This window comes from Mus pahari, chromosome 1, assembly GCF_900095145.1.
Source record: "Mus pahari chromosome 1, PAHARI_EIJ_v1.1, whole genome shotgun sequence".
In the NCBI taxonomy this organism is placed as follows: Eukaryota; Metazoa; Chordata; class Mammalia; order Rodentia; family Muridae; genus Mus; species Mus pahari.
The window spans coordinates 30103587-30111485 of record NC_034590.1 but is presented as its reverse complement, the minus strand read 5'-3'; the positions used below and the strand labels follow the sequence as shown (position 1 = coordinate 30111485).

At 44.9% G+C, this 7899-nt stretch overlaps 1 non-coding gene across 1 annotated transcript; it reads left to right on the top strand.

Annotated features, from left to right (window-relative positions):
* Positions 1–2323: 2323 nt before the first annotated feature.
* Positions 2324–2449, top strand: LOC115062930. The gene has a single exon (XR_003842836.1). It is a non-coding gene; the product is annotated as a small nucleolar RNA SNORA17 (small nucleolar RNA).
* The last annotated feature ends 5450 nt before the right edge of the window (positions 2450–7899 follow it).

Genomic DNA, 7899 nt, shown 5'->3' with positions numbered 1-7899 from the left:
TAAAAGGCATGTTTTCATCCCAGCATGATCCATGAGCCCCATGGGTGGTATGCTGAATAATTTTATGCTAACTTGACACAGGCTAGAGTTGTCAGAGAGGAGGGAACCCCAATTGAGAAAATGTCTCCATAAGATCAGGCTCTAGGCAAGCCTTAGAGCATTTTCTTATTTAGTGATTGATGTAGGAAGGCCTAACCTCTTGTGAGTGGTGCTATCTCTGGGCTGGTGATCCTGGATTCTTGAAGAATACAGGATGAGCCATCCATCAGGAGCCAGCCAGTAAACATCACTCCTCATGGTCTCCTGCCTCCACGTTCTTGCACTGCTTGAGTCCCTGTGCTAACTAATGAGCCATAATATGGAAGAGTGAGGGAAATATATTCTTTCCTCCCCATTTTCAGTCATGATGTTTCACCACAGCAATGAAAACCATGACTAGAACAATCAGCAAGAGGTGTGCTGTGAAGGTAAAGGAGCCTGCTGTATCCCACAGAGGCAATTCTATGTTTTTCTTACACTTCCCTTCCTGAGCTACCACCAAACTGCTCCATCCTCCCTCCCTATCCTTCTCCAATATTCTTCATCAAAGCCACACCTTACTGTGGGTGTGACAGGGTCTCTGGAACATGTGGTCCTTGGTGTAAAAATTAGGACATAGTTTAAAGATACTGGAAATCAGGCCTCCAATATGGTTTCTTTTCTGTACATGGCAAGTAAGTCACAGCAAGAGTTGTTCTAAGGAGAGAAATAAATTGAGAGACAGGCAATCTTAATCTAATCTTGTGAAAAATAACCCAAAAAGAAAAGTTTCAAACAGACCAGTGGCTGTGTGGAGCTATGAATGGCAGGGAATAACAGCAAAAGGAAATGCTCTAGCTGATGGAGCTGGCCTATATCCTGGTGATAGAGCCAGTTGCTTGCATCTATACATGGGTTAACACCATAGGGCGGTAAGTTCCAAACAGCCAGTTTTACTGTATGCAAAATTTAAAGCACATACAATTAAAGCTGGATATTTAATTCACACACTTACTCGTCTGCGGTTTGGGGTACCCTATGTTTTCATCCCCAACCAGGATGAGAGGTGCTGGAGAGAAAATCCCAAGCTCAGGGGCACCTTCCTTCTCTGCTTCTAAGTAATGGTGAGTTCAGAGAAATCAAGCACAGCGCTTCTTCACTTCCTACATCTCCATCTTACTAAACACCTCTCCTAGGGGTGGGGGGTGGGGCGCTGCTGGGCTTTGACCCTCTTTAATTCACACAAGCCACTCTTTTTTAGTTCTAGAAAACACTGCTCCTGCCCAGAGTGAGGAGCGGATGTGAGAGGAATATTTGAGAGCTTTCAGTAATTCAGGCACAGCAGGCAGCACAGTAAGATTTTGCTGAAGGGCCTTTCTGGGGAGAAGAGCCTGCACATAGAATGAGTCGTCGTAAGGGTTCCCATTGCTAACGTGAAAGAAAGAGCCAAGGATTGTTTTCATCTCTTCCTTGTGATGTATAAAAAGGTCCAGAAGGCTGTTTTAATTACCGTCTCTAACATTCATACTTACTAGCTCCCATGACGTCAATTTAGTCCTAAATACTTTCAGTGCATTTATAAGCAAGGTGGGTTACTGTTTTCCAGAGAAGACTTCAATTTTTTTTGGAACTCTGAAAATTTCACTTGCTGTAATAGAAACGCTATCTTTATTCCCAGCACCATAAAAATGGAGAGAAGAGAAAAATCAACTTCAGGGTTTTATATATCATTTTTTTTTCCAGAGGCAAGACTTAGAGTGCTGTTCTATGCTTCTTATCATGCAGGGGACACCATTAATGAAGAAAGAAGTTGCTCTAAAGGAAATTTCTAAACAGGTCGAATCAGAAGGCATAGTGCAGTGACCTACCCCAGCAGCCTACCCAGCCCTGCCCAAACCTTTGCTCTTTCGCTCCTCCTGGCTCTTGGTTTTTCTGTTTCACCACTCTACTCTTTTACCTTGAAACTCCTACAGCATTTGCAGGAAACTGTGACCCACTTTGCCCTCGAGAATTTAGTAGACACCTCTATGAAAGAATGGGTTTGTTATCCAACATAGCCTCTGCATCTGTGGGCCACTGCAATTGAAGACTGAGCTATTTAAAATACTACTTGTACTAAATACACGCCGTATTTCCCCTTGCCGAGAATCTGAAGCACACACAATGTCTTCTCTTGTCATCAAGTGTTTCCACCCATTAGTATTGGAATTAGCATTGCAAGCCAAAGTGGTTCACACCATCCTAGTTACTTTTCTATTACTATGATAAAAGACCTGACCACGACAACCTAGAAAAGAAAGCATTTCCTGGCCCTAGAGACATTGCAGGTGTGGCTGCTGTGTCACATGTCTGTCACTAGGTGGCAGAGAGGAGAGAGGCTACACTCCGTTTTCTGACCTGTGAACATCTGAATGATTAATTTACTAACACTCCCTGAAGAAAGTAGACCTGAGACAACCACCAGTCTAGCACCAGGGCGCCTAGACAGGGAGTCAGTGTGAGATGACCACCAATCCTGAACCAGGCAAGCCTGGACAGGCTCTCAGGATGGGGAGCAAGCATGAGACTAGAAGAACCCCACCTAGCAACACAGGCTCTGGAAGGAAGTAACCATGAGACAGATGATTTCTGCAAGCAGTCACTCGGGTGAGCTGGGCAAAGAGGTACAAGCCTGAGGCCACCACCAGACTAGTGCTATGGGAACCAGATAGGGAATTAGATTGAAATGAGCACCAGTCCTGTCCCAGGCAGACCCTGGGGGTGCAGACCGTACCCCAAAGGACCCCAGCCTATCATCATAATGCACAAGTGGAGCATAGTACACCTGAGACCTCTAATGAGACAACCCTAGACACACAGAGACACCAGGTGCCTCTAAGAAGAACAAATAAGTGGTAGAGAAAAGAAGAAGAGAAACAGAAAGATGTGGGCATAATGAAGAGAGGTAGAACTGGAGATTCGAAGGTAGTGAGGAACAGCCTGATGTAGATAGCTGGTGATGCCACCTGGGACCACAGTGGGCTCCTGACATGTGCTGCCATGAGGAGCCACATCGGGCTCCATGGCACTAGAGCAGCAGTGGTCTGTTACCACCAAAGGCCAGGCTGAATTTCCTGGTCTGACTGCCTCCTGGGGACACGTTAATATCTGAGGGCTGTGCAGAACTTGCCCCACCCCTTACCTAGGAGCATAAGAGATACCCTAGGGAATAAGAGCAGGAGAGCTGACTCTGCCCCTAGTCAGCTGCAGTATTTAGGAGAGCAGAACCTGCTCATTGTGGGAGTTACAGGTAAGTCAGCCCATAGGAGCATGGGCAAGGTGGCCCTACCACGAGTCTCCTGTGCAGTGGTGTGGATGAGGGAGAAATACCTTCCTCCTCTCTTGCCCCTTACCATCTGTAGCAGGTGGGAGACCAGGCCCTGTGGCTCTTACCAGCTGCAACACTCAGGAAAGCAGATCCTGTACCTCACCTTGGCATAACAGTAGAGCCCCTGCATGTGGGGCTTGTGGGTGAGTTGCCACTAGGCTTCCAGTGTGTGAGTCTGGAAGCTACCTCTTCTTTGCTGTGTAGTGGTATTGGTGAAGGGAAAGATCTCCTCCCCTCCCTTTTGCCCTTGCCACTAATGGAGGGTAGGAGAGTTGGCACCATGGGGGTGCCACCTGCTAGAGAGCAGGAGAGCTGTCCCTGTCCCTACTCTGCTGCAGCACTTCAGAGAACAGGCCTTACACTTCACATGGACAGCACAGTAGAGCTCACCCTGATAGCAGGAGTGCAGGTGAACTGGCACTGAGGGTGTCAGCATGGGAGAGCTGGCCCGACAACTCATCTGCCCTTTGGCAGCATGGTTGAGGCAAAGATGCCCTTCCCCACCTTTACCCCTTGTCACCTATGGTAGGCTCTCAGGTCATGAAAGCAAGATAGCTAGCAGGTTCTGCCCCTTGCCTGCTGCATCACTTGGGAGATCAAGCCCTGCACATTGTCTAGGCAGCACAGTAGGACTGACCCTGAATGTGGGTGTTACAAATTATTGACATTCAGGGTGTGAGCACAGGAGAGTTGGCCCTGCCTCTAGTTTGCTAGGTGGTGGCCTGGGTAAGGGAGTGACACTGTCCCTCCCTTCCTCATCCCTTGCCATCTGTGGCATGTAAGAGAGCTGATTTCAGGGTCATTAGAGTGGGAGAAGTGATCATGTCCCTTACCAGCTGCAACACTCTGGAATTCAGGCTTTGCATCTCATGTGGGCAGCAGGGTAGAGATGTGTGCCTGGTTGCATGGGTTTCTGGTGAGATAGCCTTGAGGGTGTAAGAGAAAGAGAGTCAGTGGGCTGACTAGGTCAGATACTTCTCTGGCCCAGTTCTAGGACTTTGAATTTTCCTACCCCATTTACCTCATCAATGAACTGCTAGATTGCATGAAGGGGCTTGTCCTACAGATCCAAAAGTACTAGATCTCCATGACACAGGGAAGCATCAACAGGATATCTGAGAGGCGTCCCAGTGAGGTTCCAATATTGATAGAGTAGCAGAAGCCAGAGGCCTTGTACCAGACCAATGAGTCATTACAATGAAACGTTGCAAGCAAAGAAGTGTAGACAAAAGAGTATAAGGTGGGATACATTGTGACACACTATGGATTCCACAATATGTTTTGTTTTTTTATTTCTGTTAGGGACAATGTAGAGGGTGAGTATGAGGGCAGAGGGAGATGAGTGGGATTGGGGTGGATGATCTGAAATTCCTGAAGAACCAAGACAATTTCTATAAAAAGAAAGTACTTAATTGAGCTTATGGTTTCAGAGGGTTTGAGTCCACAATGGCAGAGAAAAAGCATAGAAGCAGGAATATCTGAGAGCTCTTACCTTAATTCACAAACAGGAAGCAGGGCACCCTGGGACCTGCACAAGTCTTTTGAAACCTCAAAACCCACCTGCCTTGTCACACCTCCTCCAACAAGTCCATGCCTTCCAATCCTTCCCAAGCTGTTACTCCCCAACGACAACTGGAGGCCAGGTATTCAAACATATAAAGCTACTGGAGCCATTCTCATTCTAACCACTACCTGGTTCCCATAGTCTTATGGCCAAATGTATTTAGTCCAACTTCAAAAGTCTTCATATTTTTTTCAGTCTCATTACTGCTTATAAGTCATAACTTCAAAGTCTCTTCTGGCAGTCCAAGAAATCTCTTAATTACAATCCACTGTTAAATCAAAATACAAATAATATACTGCAATGGATGATGGCACAAAATAAAAATTACCATTCTAAAAGAAAGAAATAGTGTATAGTGAGGAAACACTAGATGAAATATTGCACCTCTAACATCCTGGGATCTCAAATAAAACTTCACTTCACAGCTTCACAAAATGGCAAATGGCTTTTCATGTCCTCCATCCAGGGCATCCTCTACCATATACCTAGCCTCAACAGATATTTACAAGCATGGCGGGAGATTCCATGGCCCCTTTACTCATATCTTCTTTTTGAACATCTTGTCAGGAGAGAGATATTGTTGGAATAAGCCTATAAGCTACCCTAATAAAGTCGATATATATATATATATATATATGACTTAACATGAATGATTTAATATTAATTTAATATGAATCATATATATGAATGAAAGACTGTATACATTCATTCATTATATATGTCTATATACTCATTCATTCTTTAAGTTTTGTTTCTCTAGGGAATCCTTTTTTGTTTGTTTGTTTTTGTTTGTTTGTTTTTCAAGACAGGGTTTCTCTGTGTAGCCCTGGCTGTCCTGGAACTCACCTCTGTAGACCAGGCTGGCCTCAAACTCAGAAATCTGCCTGCCTCTGCCTCCCATGTGCTGGGATTAAAGGCCTGCGCCACCACTGCCCGGCCAGAGAATCTTGATTAATGTATCCTTCATCTGTTTTCTCTTACAATTTGCTCACGAAAACTATAGGTTATTTGTGACATGCAGTTTCTTATAATCTGTGTTTTGCTGTTTGGGGTCACTTAACACATTCCTCTGTTCTCCATGTTTTATGAAAATAGGAGGTAGGACCATAGTGTGGATAAGACTTGCAGTTGAATTTATTCATGCCAACATTTTGGCATGGGTGGCAAATTTTCTCCTAAGTGTACATACAAGAGAACACCTGCAACTTTAATTTTTTTCAGTTCCTATTTTTAATAATGGCTCTTACTTGCTTCAACCTCCCTTTTAGTCCACCGCCCACCAGAGGTGGTGGAAAAGAAAGGATTTCGGGAAAGTGGATCTGTTTAGAAATGGTTCTCCGAAGCGGCTCCCATCTGTGTTCTCTGGAAATGGGCAGTTCAGCTCCTAGGTTAGCGGCAGCAGCTTGATCCACTTGCAAACACTTCCCTGATATACCAGCAGTCCGGTTCTGTAAAGCAGGGATAGCAAACATGAATCAGCAGTGGTAGTATTGTCTAGCAGAGACCGCCAGGCCTCAGCCTCAGCACGAGTGAACAGAAAGCACCTGGAGGGATGCCAGGAATTTTTGGCTATGCCTCTCTCAGCAAAGGGCAGATCAACGAAGACAGAAGACCAAAAAGCTTTACGCAGCTAGCTGTACCAGCAAACCAAGTTCAGCCTCCTTTACTGTCCGTTGAGTCCTTTTTACACTCCATCCAAACATCACCCGTCCTCCACATGTCCTGTCTCAGCGTGAGCCTCGTGCCTCAACATGAATGTCTATTTCAGCTGACATCACTCTGCCAATCAGCCCAAGCTGCAGAAGTGGCAAGAAACTGCAGCACAGCACCAGAAGAGTTTTTGGACCATTTTCTCCCTATGGAGTCCTGACAAATGGAGCTCAACTACACAATGTAAGGTGGACCATAACACGTGTGCCGTTAGCGAAGAATTCTTCATCATATGTCCATTCATGAGATTACTTTAGCAGAACATCCTTTCACTTGTGTCTGTTTCATCAAAGTGTTCCTTCATGAATCTGCCTTAGCCTTTCACCTGTATTCACTTCAGGAAAACATCCCTTCACGCGTTTGCCCCAGCAAAACACAGTCCAATACAACTGACTTTCCAAAGAATTCTTATTTCCTCTTTAAACACCAGATTGTGCTTCTGTGTTGTCAGTAGCCATTAATGACCCTGGTTTGGAAACTAGTGCTCTTCTAAATATTTCTTAATCATTCATTGGTTCCTTTTCTTTTTGCTGTGAAGAAGAGATTTATTGTGCCTTAGAGACCCTGGAAACACAGTCCATTGTGACAGAAAGGTACAGTGGCAGAAGAAGCAGGCATCTGCAGCAAGAAAGCAAGCAGAGAACAATAGATGTCCGTGCCAGTTCCCTTTCTATTTTCTATTTAGTCCAGAATTCAGTCCCATTGATTCCTGCTGCTTGTATTTAGTATGGTTCTTCCTACCTTCATTAACCTAATCTAAAATGTCCACAAGAGACATAGTATGGTGTTTTGAATTAGAGTGGCTCCCATAGGTTGGTATTTGGGTACCTATTCTCTAGTAGTGTAACTGTTTATTAAGGATTAGAAGGTATGGCTTTGTTGGAGGAAGTGTGTCACTGGGGAAAATCTTTGAGATTTCAAATGCTTTCTGCCATTTCCAGTGTATACTCTGTTTTCTGCTTGCTGTTTTAAATGTGAGTTTTCAGCTACTGCTCCAGCCACATGTTACCTCCCACTTCTACCTCCTACCTCTGTTCCACCATCATAGACTCCAACTCAGGAATCATAAGCCCCAAAGAAACTCTTCTGTAAGTTTCTCTGGTCCTTGTTTCTTATAACAGGAATAGAAAAGTAACCAGTATACCTGGCTTCTTTCTTTCTTCCTTCCTTCCTTCCTTCCTTCCTTCCTTCCTTCCTTCCTTCCTTCCTTCCTTTCTTCCTTCCTTCCTTCCTTCCTTCC